The sequence below is a fragment of the Palaemon carinicauda genome, chromosome 11 (assembly GCF_036898095.1).
Source record: "Palaemon carinicauda isolate YSFRI2023 chromosome 11, ASM3689809v2, whole genome shotgun sequence".
NCBI classification, from domain to species: Eukaryota; Metazoa; Arthropoda; class Malacostraca; order Decapoda; family Palaemonidae; genus Palaemon; species Palaemon carinicauda.
The window spans coordinates 7,230,212-7,244,811 of NC_090735.1; the positions used below are offsets into that span (position 1 = coordinate 7,230,212).

Consider the following 14,600-nt stretch of genomic DNA (forward strand, 5'->3'; position numbering starts at 1 on the left):
AATGGCACAATGTAACTTTTCCCACAGCCAGTTTTCCAATATTAGTATGTTTCAACTTGAAATATTTGTCACAAATGTATCAACTTTCAATGAAAATCAATCACCTTTTCCCTTTGGATCTTCACATCACACTTTTCCCTTTTCCTAAGGCTCTTTTTTATATATTCAGATTCACTTATAAGAAATATTTATACAATACATGTGACATGCTTACGCTTGAAGTATCTCATAGTTTGTACTTCAGGATTACTGGAATAGCCACATTAAAAAAGAAGAAAAAATGAGTTAATACATTCGAAAGAGCTTCCATCCCAACAAACAATAAGAAAAGACTATTAGAAACGACGACTATAAGTAGGATTTGTAATACAGTAGCTGTCTTGTTAGCAACAAGATGCATTTACAATAGTTAATATAGTAAGAAAAGAGTTATTTATGACTAAGATTTATAATGCTTTTGAAGATTTAATAATCCTGTACAATTTCTTGTTAATACTTTATGTATTCACAGAACGAGAAGATAAATTAAAAAGGAAATGACGGTCACGTGGCTAGAATGAGAACACGTGAGCATCATGGAGTCACTGATGAAGCTCGAGCAATTTTCAGAAGTTTCGATGACCTAAGATCATCCTTTAAAACGCAATGAAGGAAAATTCTAGTCGATATCATGTACTATAATCAATTCTTTTTAGCGAGGCAGATTTGCACCGACTCGCAGGGGTGCCGTTTTAGCTCGGAAAAGTTTCCTGAACGCTGATTGGTTGGACAAGAGAATTCTAACCAATCAGATACCAGGAAACTTTTCCGAGCTAAAAGGGCACCCCTGCGAGTCAGTGCAAATGTGCCTCATTAAAAAAAAATTGAGTATAGGATAACATATAAGGATAGAGCATACTAAAATTATATGAAATACCTGACGAGATTTATTATTATGTCAGGATATTGATGATATTGCGTGAATTCTCGGTCATAACGTGTATTATTAGTCTGGAGTACCACAGGAGTTAGAAAACTGTCAGATAAGATCCAAGAAAGTAAACTGAGGTGGTATGGTCATGTCATGAGAAGAGATGAACAGTATATTGGGAGGAGAGTGATGGAAATGGAGGTAAAGGGAACGAGGAGAGGGAGACCAAAGTGAAGGTGGATGAACTGTATCATGGATGACCTTCGATCAAAGGTCATGGTAGATGGAGAAAGCTGGCCAAAAACATCGACCTCACATAAAGGTGGGAAAAGAGGCAGACAAAGAAGTAAAACTCATTAATGAGAATATATCAAAGAACCACGTAGATAGCTTCAACAAATATTTCAAAATTGGTGAAGTTATTAACGATGGATTCAGATTATTAGAGAGACTTTTAAACATGAATTGCTCATAACAGACAATTAGTGCACAGGACGCCACAAAACCTGCGTTACTCTAGGGCCACCAGGGATTTGCTAGCCCATCCCCCCCTCCTCACTTCATAGGATTTCCAAGGATCATAGGACATACAACAAAAAAACTATATTCATTTTTTTTTTTTAATGAGGCATATTTGCACTGACTCGCAGAGGTGCCCTTTTGGCTCGCAAAAAGTTTCCTGCTAGCTGACTGGTTAAAATTATTTTGTCCAACCAATCAGCGATTGGGAAGCTTTTCCGAGCTAAAAGGACACCCCATGCAAATCTGTACAAATTCGCCTCATTAAGAAAAATTGGCTATAATCCCCATGACCAGATCCCAGAGGAAACAAGTCAGATCTCATTGCCAGAAAATTTTGTCTTCCCTTTTAGCTTATGTAAAATGAACCAGAAGGGTCCCAACAGCCATACTGGCATTCCTGACCTCAGAGAAGCCCAAAAATAGACCAAGATAAGGACTCCTCGGCTAAAGCAAGGACCCTAAGACTCCCTTTAGAATCGCTCCTGGGATCGAAGAAGAGATGCTAGGTAATATAAACAAGGATTATTGTGAATTTAAGAGGATCCAGATCAGGGTTTTTCTGAATAAGTATTTAAAACTGACAGCTAAAATCAAAGTGTATAAAACAGTATGTACACCAACTCTTCTTTGTGGTGTCGAGACCTGGATTCTATTAACATCATCTCAGGTAAATGGAAATTTCTCAGATTTCCTGTTTTCAAAAGTTATGGATCTCACCTGGAAAAATAGTCTTCCACACACACTGAGATTCTGGAAGGAATGGGATACACAACCATGGAAACCATTCTTCTCACCACGTTAACTAAGTTGGCTTAACCATGTGATCCGTATAGCTGAAGAAAGGCTTATACGAATTTTCTACAGGCAACTAAAATACAGCTACAGAAGATCTGGTGCGTCCAGTAGAAGATCGATTGATTGATTGATTTGAAGTTCTCTGGCATCCTGACATCCAGTAGAAGATTCAAAGACCAAGCCAAGTTAAGATGAAAGTAATGCTAAATTAGGCCAACTAACATGAAGCCCTTGTTGGCAAACATATAGAAATGAGGATGTGTTTATAAATGGGGTCACTGCCTTGTGATACAGTAGTGCTGCACTGTTTTTCTCACCTTATAAAAACAGCAATAACATGACAGAAAAGAGGTTTCGCTCAACATCAATTTCATATCCGATGTGGTGAGGTACGAGTATGTAAGTTCAAGACTGACCAGGTGAACTTTAGCAATACACAAGGAAGAAAGAAGTATTGTAACTAGCATATGTCTGAGAGCTATTTACGCAATATTTAACATCTGTTGGATAACTTTAAACATCGTCATTGGCAACGAAGGACAGCCATTAGCATATATTAAATTAGTGATAATGGCAATTCTTCTGGTCAAAAATGATTGAGAGAACACAAATACTATGGTAAACATGTCTAGTATACGTTGACTGAACATTAATATCATCATCATCATTTCCTCTTACACATACTGACGCAAAGGGCCTCGGTTAGATTTCGCCAGTCGTCTCTATCTTGAGCTTTTAATTTAATACTTCTCCATTCATCATCTCCTACTGCGCGCTTCATAGTCTTCAGCCATGTAGACCTGGGTCTTCCAACTCTTCTAGTGCCTTGTGGAGCCCAGTTGAAAGTTTGGTGAACTAATCTCACTTTGAGAGTGCGAAGAGCATACACAAACCATCTCCGCCTACCCCTCATCATGATCTCATCCACATATGACACTCAAGGAGTCTCTCTAATAGTTTAAAATTTCAATAGTATAACATAATATGCGTAATGAATTTTGTTTAAGTCACCAATGAATTTATATTACTTTAATGATTGGAAAGGTTATATCAAATTCTTTATTTCTAGTTGGATCTTACTGTCAAAGGATATCATATCAGAAAATGTATTGAATCTTGTATGAATATTACTATTAACATTTAAAATGTTTTTGGAACACAACTTGAAAGGTTTCAACACATTTCAAAATTTTCAGTTATAGACAAATAACCTCGAATATTGATATTGATTTTCAAGCTAGACTGTTAGAAAAAAAAAATGTAAATTTAATCAGAAATTTTCCGTAAAAATATACTGTTCTAAACTGTATTTCAGTAAAGTATAGGTGACCGTAATTTTACCTAAGTTTGTTATTATCTTTTACGGGTTGGTGACCGTAATATCACTTTTTTGACGTCAATATAGTCGATTTTTAAACGGTAAAAATTCTGGAATAAATGTTGCCAGGCATTCACCATCTTTTTCATGCAAATTTTCAAGTGTAGATTTACTCAAAATTGACACTATTTCTATTGTCAAGTGAATTATAACTCGTATTTATCATTTATCATTAATAAGATTAAAGATCGTGAAAAGGGATTCTAGTTTTAATCCCTCAAAGGGAGAAATACCCTATAGAAAAAAAATCCTATCGTTAAATAATCCTCTTGAATGAAAAATCCCCCATCGGATTTAGGATGTATATATACCCTCGCTAATTTTAAACAGCTGAAAGATGTAAACTAAAAGAGGGGAAAAATAAAAAAGATAAAAAATAAAACATTATCAGGCCATAAAGAGACACAAATACTTTTATCAAGAAAATTTTCAAAACAATCTTATTAAAAAAAAAAAAAAATAGCCTCCTTATATCATACTATAACGTTTATACTTGATTCCTTTAAAATACATTTAGTAGTTTATAAGATTTAGCAAAAATGGAATGAACATTGCATCCGAAGGCTCTGTATACGTGATTTATTTCTTTACACATACACACACACACACACACACATATATATATATATATATATATATATATATATATATATATATATATATATATATATATATATATATATATATATGTGTGTGTGTGTGTGTGTGTGTGTGTGTATATATATATATATATATATATATATATATATATATGTGTGTGTGTGTGTGTGTGTGTATATATATATATATATATATATATATATATATATATATATATATATATATATATATGTGTGTGTGTATATATATATATATATATATATATATATATATATATGTGTGTGTGTGTGTGTGTATATATATATATATATATATATATATATATATATATATATATATATATATATATGTGTGTGTGTGTATATGTATATATATATATATATATATATATATATATATATATATATATATATATATATATATATATATGTGTGTGTGTGTGTGTGTGTGTGTGTGTGTGTGTGTGTGTGTGAATGATAATTTATCACATTTACTCGGAATTATTATTCAATCAAATAAGCCTTAAATACTTATTAATATCGAATTAGATCTGCCTCGGGATCAGTGACCCAAGGGGACATTAACTTTATGATAATAGCTTCGGGTCGGCCAAAGGATTCGAACCCGGACTAAGACGAAAGGGAGGTTACAGTCCGGATTCGAATCCTTGGCTGACTATAAGGTCTCATCATAAAGTTAATTCTCCCTAGGGTCTCTGATCCCGAAGCAGAGCGGGCGATACTTAGTATAGGGAATATCTCAAATTGAAACTCCATATCATACGCCTCACGGGAGCTGTATAACATACCTTGTTAATGAAATAACTTCTCCAGGGGTAGATTAATGCAATATCACACAAACACTTTGAATAGCTTTGTTAGATCTGACCGTCATATTCTATACAGTGTTCTTTGTTAGATCTTGCTAAAAACCTTTTAGTGATCGTCTACTCAACATTCTTCATAATAAATCTTTAACATTCACGTGATAGTGTTCCTAGGCACAGCTAGGTTCCTGTTGGGAATTCATCATGCTCATATAAGGTGAAACGCGATTCTGTCCTTACACTTTTTCGAATCTAATTTCGTATATCTTACTTTGATTAAAGCAAGAGATAACTGTTGAAGTCAGGAACCCTCTTTTTAATTGGATAGTAATAAGGACTCATTTCAGTTCATGATGTTCTTATTTTTAGATATAGAATCATCATCATCATCATCAGTTATAACTAGTCCACTGCAGGACAAAAGCTTCAGACATGTCCTTCCAATCGCGTCCGTTTATGGCCTATCTATGCCAGTCTATACCTGCAAATTATCTTAATTCGTCAATACATCGTCTTCCTTTCTCTGCTTCTTTTGCAATATCTAGGGACCAATTATATTATACTTAATATATACCTATAACATAAGCTTAGTTTATTCACGAATAATACATGTGGTGTATGTAATCTTGAGGAAAATACTTTGCATTCCTTTTAATTCCTTTAAAAGAGTCGGACCGGTTTTTAATTGGATTTTAGAGATGATAAATTCTATATGTGAATTGCACTGATTAGTAATATGTTTATGTCTTTCGATTATATGGAAAATAGAAATTAAAAGGAATACTTATCTTATCTTTTGTAGCAGCGCGGTTAGGGTAGAAGAGACTCTTTAGCTATAGTAGGCCGCTTTTCTAGAGGGACACTCCAAAATCAGAACATTGTTCTCTAGTCTTGGGGAGCGCCATAGCTCTGTACCATGGTCTTCCACTGTCTTGGGGTAGGGATCTCTTGCTTAAGGGTACACTTGGGTACACTATTCTATCATGTTTCTCTTCCTCTCGTTATTTTGAAGTATCTATAGTTTAGGTATAAAAGAGTTTTCTTAATGTTATTATTGTTCTTAAAATTTCCCTTTCTCATTGGGCTATTTTTTCCCCTTCTGTAGCCCTTGGGATTATATCATCCTGCTTTTCCAACTAGGGTTGCAGCTTAGCAAGTAATAATAATAATGATAATAATAATAATAATGATAATTAATGATGAAAATGATAATAATTACGATCTGAAGACAGATGAAGTTAAGAGGTTCTTGATAAAAAGCGTTCATGTAACAAACATGATATGCTGCTAATGTACGCTAATGGCTATAATAAAATGCCTGGTAACTATTTGTATGAAAATAACGTGGGATTTTCCCCTTATTAGATATTCTTTATCGATGTATTTTATCACAATACATAAGGACTTATTACTATATAGTCAAACAATACTGATGGTGTGTTGAATCATTTAATTTGTACCTTTGAGTATTAAGCAGGCTTACTTGTTAAAGATATTTATATATAATCTTATTTTATTTTCATGTAGTTATTATTGATACACAAACACGCACACACACACACACACATATATATATATATATATATATATAGAGAGAGAGAGAGAGAGAGAGAGAGAGAGAGAGAGAGAGAGAGAGAGAGAGAGAGAAATAAAGAATATATGGAAAGAATATAGAAAAAACCTTCTCACACAGCAAATCATAGTAGGAAAAATGATGATAAAAAAAATACTAAAGATGTACAGAATGTTTTTACAAAACTAAAACTCATTAACTAATATATAAAACCCTTGATTCTCTACTGCTAAATTCAAAATATAGATTGATATTTCTCATCTAAAAACTACACCGGTCTTTGTGTACGAACCAACATGAAGTCTTATTACAGCAGCTATCTCTATTTGTCTGGGTGTACGAATGAATGAATGAATGATTTAAAGTTTTTAGGCATCCTGACAACCAACATGAAGTCTTATTACAGCAGCTCTCTCTAATCGTCATAGTCTACGAACCAACATGAAGTCTTATTACAGCATGTATTTCTAAACAACCTGAATCTTCAGTTACACAAAGGCAGCCCCTCCCCCTTTATAGTCAATGGAAAAGAGTGTGCGTCGAAACTCCACCAATGCCACCACAAGGGAATAGGTAATGGAAATCTACTGCTACTTACCTCTGCAGAAAAGTTTCCTCCGTTCCATTCTGGCACTGATGGCGAAAATGGAATACTTATATTTGCGATGGAAATGGCCTGGGAGATTTGGTAAACTTTCCTCAGAAGCCAGTAGATAGTTCTTATAGTCAGGCCTAGAATATTTTATCAGCTATATTGTAGCCATATCCAAAATATGCTTTTAGATTTTACCTTTTTTAGAGGTGAAGACGACAAAGCTTATATTCAGGTATTCACAGATCTCCAGCTTAATCTAGTCTTAGTTGGTTATTATTATTATTATTATTATTATTATTATTATTATTAGCCAAGCTACAACCCTAGTTGGAAAAGCAAGATGCTATAAGCCTAAGGGCTCCAATAGGGAAAAATAGCCCAGTGAGGAAAGGCTTTAAATTAAGAACTCAGAAACCTCTGACAGTAAAATTTTCAGAAGCATCAGTTAGCTCATCCTTCTTCATTTCATCAGTCTATTTTAAGGAAAATCTTTGACCTTAAATGCAAACATATAGAGAAAATGAAGTTTGAAATTTTAAGATTATGCATTTTTCAAATATCTAATTCTTCCCTACATATAAATAATGTTAAAACCTCTTTTGAATTATCTGATGATTGTGATTTGACACCAGGAGTTATTTAGTTAATCAAAATTAACTTACACTGGAAGAGGAAACAGACAAATAAGGATTACATAATCTTTTTCTCTTGGAAATCCAAAAAGGTTTGAGAGAGAGTTTTAAATCATTTTCTCAGATCTAACAGTAGATTAAAGAGGTAATAATGATGATTTTTTATATATGATAACTTATCAAAACTCACCCATTTGAAAGTTAACTGATACATTGAAAAAGTTACATTTAAATAGGAATTCCATTGCAACAGAAAAATAAAAATCATAGAACCAGAAAAGTATCGACCTTGAAGACAAATTAGATTTTTTTTAAGGGATGGTTCACTAAATTAATACCTTTGATCTATCTGTTGAGAAAAAGGTTATTTCACGATAACCTTTTTTTCAAATATGATCACCTTTTAGTTTATTATCGTATTAAATACGAAAATTAATTTTTTCCTAAATATCCTTTGTACCGTTAAACACTTTTTAAACTCAAGTAAATAGATATCCTTTAATGGCCTGATTGGTAACGTCTCTGCCTGGTGTTTGCCAGTCGGGGGTTCGAGTCCCGCTCAGACTCGTTAGTGCCATTAGAGTCTGCAACCATGCCATCCTTGTGAGCTAAGGTTGGGGGGTTTGGGGGAGCCTATAGGTCTATCTGCCGAGTCATTAGCAGCCACTGCCTGGCCCTCCCTGGTCCTAGCTTGGGTGGAGAGGAGGCTTGGGCGCTGATCATATGCATATATGGTCAGTCTCTAGGGCGTTGTCCTGATTGCTAGGGCAATGTCACTGTCCCTTGCCTCTGCCATTCATGTGCGACCTTTAAACCTTGGACGCAAATATCGAGAGGTATAAGACTTGGGACACAAATGATTTGATGCAGTGTTGATGTATGAAGCGACTGCGGCTATGGAAGTTTACTGCACTGAAAGTTCATTCACTATTTGTGTGTATATATATTTACAACAACAACAACAACGACAGCCGTTTCTAGTCAACTGCAGGACAAAGGTCTTAGACATGTCCTTATCCATCTTTTGCGTTTGGCCAATTTCCATCACCACGCTGGCCAACTGTCGATTGGTAATGGTGGGAGACTTTTGTCTGATCACGTACAGCAAACCAGCCTAGTATGGGTGGCCCTAACTATTACAGCTCTGCAGATGATGGCAATATACAAACCCTTTCTCGACGTTAGTGTATCCCCACTCAGAGAAAGATATATATATCTATATATATATATATATATATATATATATATATATATATATATATATATATATATATATATATATATATATATATATCTGAGTATATTCTACCGATTACATTCTCAACAAAGCATATTATATCAGCTTAAAAAGATTGCAAAAAAGTCCTCGTTCTGCAAAATAACCGAGGTGAAAAAAATATATATCTATTTCATAAGACGAGTCTTCATTTATGAGATTGGCTTACAAATATATAAAAGTGTTTTTGGACTAACCCAGGAAATTGATATCTAAGTATAAACACTTTCAATAATGACGAATAATCTGAAGTTTCCCTTGTAAATCTCTGTCGATTATCTTCAATGGCATTTACCATTGACTTAAACCTTTTTGTTGTTTCTTTATGAATATTGAGAGAGATCTTGATAGTTTCTTGCAGATAATATTTACATTTGATTACTATACAACTCGACCATATTGATTTTATGTGATTTTTTTTTTTTTTTTTTTTTTTTTTCGTTTCTTTATGAATATTGATAGAGATCTTGATAGTTTTTTACAGATAATATTTACATTTGATTACTATACAACTCGACCATATTGATTCTATGTGATTTTTTTTTTTTTTTTTTCGTTTCTTTATGAATATTGATAGAGATCTTAATAGTTTTTTACAGACAATATTTACATTTGATTACTATACAACTCGACCATATTGATTTTATGTGATTTTTTTTTTTTTTTTTTTTTGTCGTTTCTTTATGAATATTGATAGAGATCTTAATAGTTTTTTACAGACAATATTTACATTTGATTACTATACAACTCGACCATATTGATTCTACGTGATTTTTTCCCATTTTTTAGGGGCGGGTTAGTTCTAAACGAAAGGTTTTGAAGAATTATTTTGAAATTTTATAGCTTACTCGTTTACTTTGGATAGAATTCATTCCAGTTCATATATAGGATTTTATAAAAGATTTTATAAAAGATTTATGATTTCTTTTATGAATAATGCTGTTACTTTGCTGCAGAAAGTACTTCATAAGCTTGTCCTTACTACATTCTCGTATGAAAATATTATACTAACCATTTATATCTATAATACTGACTTTATGGGCTCGAATTAGAATTAATTCCAGTTCATATATAGGATTTTATCAAAGATTTTATAAAAAATATTTTATGAAAAATTATAAACAATGCTGCTGCTTTGTTGGAGAAAGTATTTCATAAGCATATCGTTACTACATTGTCATATGAAATTATTATGCTGACCATTAATATCTATAATATCAACTTCATATGCTCAAAGCAAGAAGAACAATAAAAAAAAATTGTTGTTCTATTTTACTTTTTTCTTCCTGTTTTTTTAACAGTAAGTATTTTATAAAATTCTTACTACATTCTCATATGAAAATGTTATGGTAACCATTAATATTGACTTGATCGCCTCAAAGGAAAAAGTTTCGTTTTTTTTTTTACTTTTTCTTCCTGTTTTTTTAACTTCTTATCCTACACAATTTTATCTGCCTGGTTCTTATGATGTTTCCTTGTGTTTCCCTCTCTGACTTAATACTTCCTAACCCTCTATCTTTGATGGTCAGCCATTTTTTCTTTACATGAGAAAGTTAGGAAGAAGACAGGCATCCATTGCCAGTGTGTGGCAGATGGCCGAAGGAAAAAATAGGAAAAGGGGAAGTAAAAAAAATAAATAAAAAAAAAAAAAGAGTAGTGTTTCTCTCCAAGTAAGCGAGAGACCTTTTTTCTTTGAGCAAATGTGTTTCAAATTATAGAGAACAACACACATTCCCGTCTTATTGCCTGTCAAGGAACCCCCTTCCCCCCACCCCCCTTAGAAAACCAATAGGATGAACTACCTAATTTCTTATTGGCGAAAAAATGCGAGTGAGGCCTAACGAAAAGAAAATAGGGAACACGAACAGAATAGCAATGAAAAGACCGCTGAGATCTATTCTTACCATTTCCCCCTCAAAATTCTTCCCTCCCCCCCCCCCCCCTCCCCCTCAGAGAAAAACTAAAAAGCCACTTTGAGAGAGCAGACCTCCGCCATGACAGCTTATTACGGTCGACCCTTTGCTCGACCTTGACCTTGATATTTAGACTAAAACTTTCAAAATTAAAACACTTCCACCTCTCAACATCACAATTAATTCCTGAAAGTTTCACTACTCTATGAGTAAAATTGTTGCCAGGAAGTTGTTCACAGACAATCAGACAAACGGACAAATAAGGCCGAAAACATAACCTCCTCCCTACTTCGTTGGTGGAAGTAAAATGTGAACGATATTCTCTGCTTTTGGTCAAAGAAGCTCTACTGGCATACAAAAAAATAAAAATGAGAGGCAGAGAACAATAGCGAAAAGGAATCCATTAGAAAAAAGCAATATTAAAAGGAACCACTTTTGATGTAGTTCTATCTAGGAGAAACACACACACACACACACACACACACACACACACACACACACATATATATATATATATATATATATATATGTGTGTGTGTGTGTGTGTGTGTGTGTGTGTGTGCGTGGGTGGGTGTATGTATATATGAAAAGTAATGGGCCAAGAACACTGCCCTGAGGAACACCAGATATCACATTTCTTTACTCATACTATGGTGTCCATTAACAACAATTCTTTTCGATCTATTACTTAAAAATTCAATATTGATACTAAGTAAAGACCCACCCATGCCCAACTGTTTGAGTTTGAAAATAAGGGCCTAAAATCAACACGGTCAAAGGCAGCAGTAAGATCAGGGCCAATTATATGAACTTCCTGAACACAATCAAGGGATTTCTGTACAGCATTGGAGATTCTTTCGGTTACTTGCATTTTACTAGATAAGAGAGAGAGAGAGAGAGAGAGAGAGAGAGAGAGAGAGAGAGAGAGAGAGAGAGAGAGAGAGAGAGAGAGTGAGAGAGAGAGAGAGAGAGAACCAACTGATTGAATTTAACTTTGAACTGATGTGTTTTTCCAACCTTTTACAAGCTGTTACGAAGCTAGTTTCGTCTGTTCAGAAGAAACCGCGAACTATGAAATGTTTTTTTTTTTTTTAAAGGGACCCTTTTGATAGAAAATTTTTTGAAAAGGGACCCTTTTGATAATTTTTTTTTTTAAAAGTGACCTTTTGATAAAGTTTTTTTTTTGAAAAGGGACCCTTTTAATAAAATTATTTTTGAAAAGTGATCCTTTTGCTAGAATTTTTGTTTGTAAAGGAACCCTTTTGATAGAATTTTTTTTTTTTTTCAAATTACCCTTTTAATAGAAAAAATCGATAAAAAGTGGAATGGCTTAGAAAAAAAATCCAAAATTCGAAAGAGTTATAAAAGTTTGACTTTTGCAAATATTAAGTGCGTCAAAGTAAATTTATTGCCTTTTTATACTCAATCACACTATATATGTGACTGGCTAATGTATGTACATTACACGTAATGATGATTTATCAAAAATATCGTTATAGCTTATATGAAAAAAAAAAATATCTACATTATAAATATGCCTGTATAAAAGTGAATTATTTGTAACTGAAAATTTTCTTAATAAAAAAAAAAAAACTCACATTACATGTCCCTATATCGGCTGATGTGCGATTTGGTGTCTGTTTTCCTCATATTTATTAAGACTATTTTAATCAACACAAGGAAAAAATCTTATATTGGCTCGGGCTCCGTCATACTATCTGACTATCCATCTATTCTCACATTTCTGTGAAGTATTTCAAACTCTCCTATACTTCTGATGCTTGTTTAATCTCTGTCTCTCTCTCTCTCTCTCTCTCTCTCTCTCTCTCTCTCTCTCTCTCTCTCTCTCTCTCTCTCTCTCTCCTATCAATTATATGAATTATCTCCGTGTACGTATTATTTTGCCAAAGGTTGCAAATCACTCAGAAAAGATATTCAAGTAAAATGCATTCTCTATAATCAGAAATGCATTCTCTATAATAGGAGAATTAAAATTTTTTTAATTCTCAAAACTACTACTGAAATATACATTTAAAGATTAACCACAAATATGTAATATAGCCAGATAGTTGAACCATATGTAAAGCAAACGCATAATAGTTCTAAGAAGTAAGACGATGATTTTGTAATAATAGCTCTTATTCTCGGCCACCGTAAAGTTGTCTTCGAAGAAATGGACCAAGCGAGTTGTAGTTAGTGCATTTTCCTGTTTTGAGAGTCCTTGACTGGCCATAGCGAAGCTTTCTCATGCTGTCTTGTCTTCTCCCCGAGTAGTTGAGTGGTTAGTGGTATGCGGTAAACAGGATAACTCTGTGTTTAGTTGGTAAGTAAAGGACAGTGTTGAAGTTAGCTTTTCAATTTGCTAGTTTCTAATTCTGTGATATCGTTTGGTGTTTATTAAAGGTATGTTGATATATGGAAGTTATATATGTACTTAAATATTTCAAATATTCACGTTTTGGCCTTTTGGGGTTTTAAGGTTTTCTATATTTTTACTTCTTAACACCCATGTTTTAACTAACCGGCTTATTCGTAATTTCAGGAAAGAGGAGTTTCCCCTCGTATACTTGCGATTTTCAAGCTTACAATGTGGATAGCAATCTTCCCCGATCAGAGCTGGTGTTACCTGAATTATCCTCAAACACGGACCCACTCGTTGCTGAATACAGACTGATGACAACGCTGGAATCTGGTGACGTATTTTTCATTCTGAATTAAAAGGTGAGCACGTTTATATTTTTTTTTAAATTCAATCCCAAGCAAGCCAGTCCTCCCCGATTGGGGGCGGCGCCCCCAATCGTGGGAGGACGTTCCCTATAGCGCACGGTAGACCTTAAATTGAAGGTCTGCTGTGCGCTATAGGGAGGCTTGCTTTTACCTTAGTTTTAAGTTCCAGGTGAGTTTTCACATTTTTTGTACTTTATTTAGGTTCTGCAATTTAAAAGCCTGTTGATCACAAATTTAAAGTAGAACTTTTTCATAAACTTCCTTTTTATATTTAATTCTTTGAAATTTTGGATAAATCTAAGAAAAGCTTATATATGGATGTATGCTTAGTTGTACGAAATTGGTACTTACTATTTACTTAATATTACATACTTAAGAAATTTATATAGGGGTACGTAATTTTTCAAAGAAAATTTTCTGATACTTGACACTTTTCAGATTGGATGGCGCGACTTCAAGATATTATTACTTGACTAAGTCCAATTAGTCTTTTAACTTCAACCTCTACCTATGATAGTTTGGTTGAAAATTGTTAATGGAAATCTGTCAAGATCTTTTATGAATACTGGAAGGTTATTGGAAGTCCTGCTAATATAGTCGATGAAAACTTGGATTTCCATTCGATTTCTTGAAAATCATTCTGTTAAGATTTGACGTACCATAATTGATTGAAAATTTTGGTAAAATAGGTTACTGGTAAGTTAACGCAAGAAAACAAAAAACAAAAGAATTTTATGGAATGTCTTGACTTCAAAGATAATAAATAACGCTAGCTATTTTGATAAAAGATTGCTCAAAAATTTGCCCTTAAAGTAGTTCTGGCAAATGTAATCCTGTTGAGGTAGATATAAGT

General features: G+C 33.5%; 1 long non-coding RNA gene across 1 annotated transcript in view; it reads left to right on the forward strand.

The window, feature by feature from the left end:
• The window catches only part of LOC137649569 (uncharacterized), a 153,820-nt gene extending 139,616 nt beyond the window's left edge, over positions 1-14,204 (forward strand). The window contains exon 3 of the long non-coding RNA XR_011045783.1: positions 14,186-14,204. This is a non-coding gene — a long non-coding RNA (uncharacterized lncRNA). The remainder of the gene's footprint in view (positions 1-14,185) is intronic.
• The last annotated feature ends 396 nt before the right edge of the window (positions 14,205-14,600 follow it).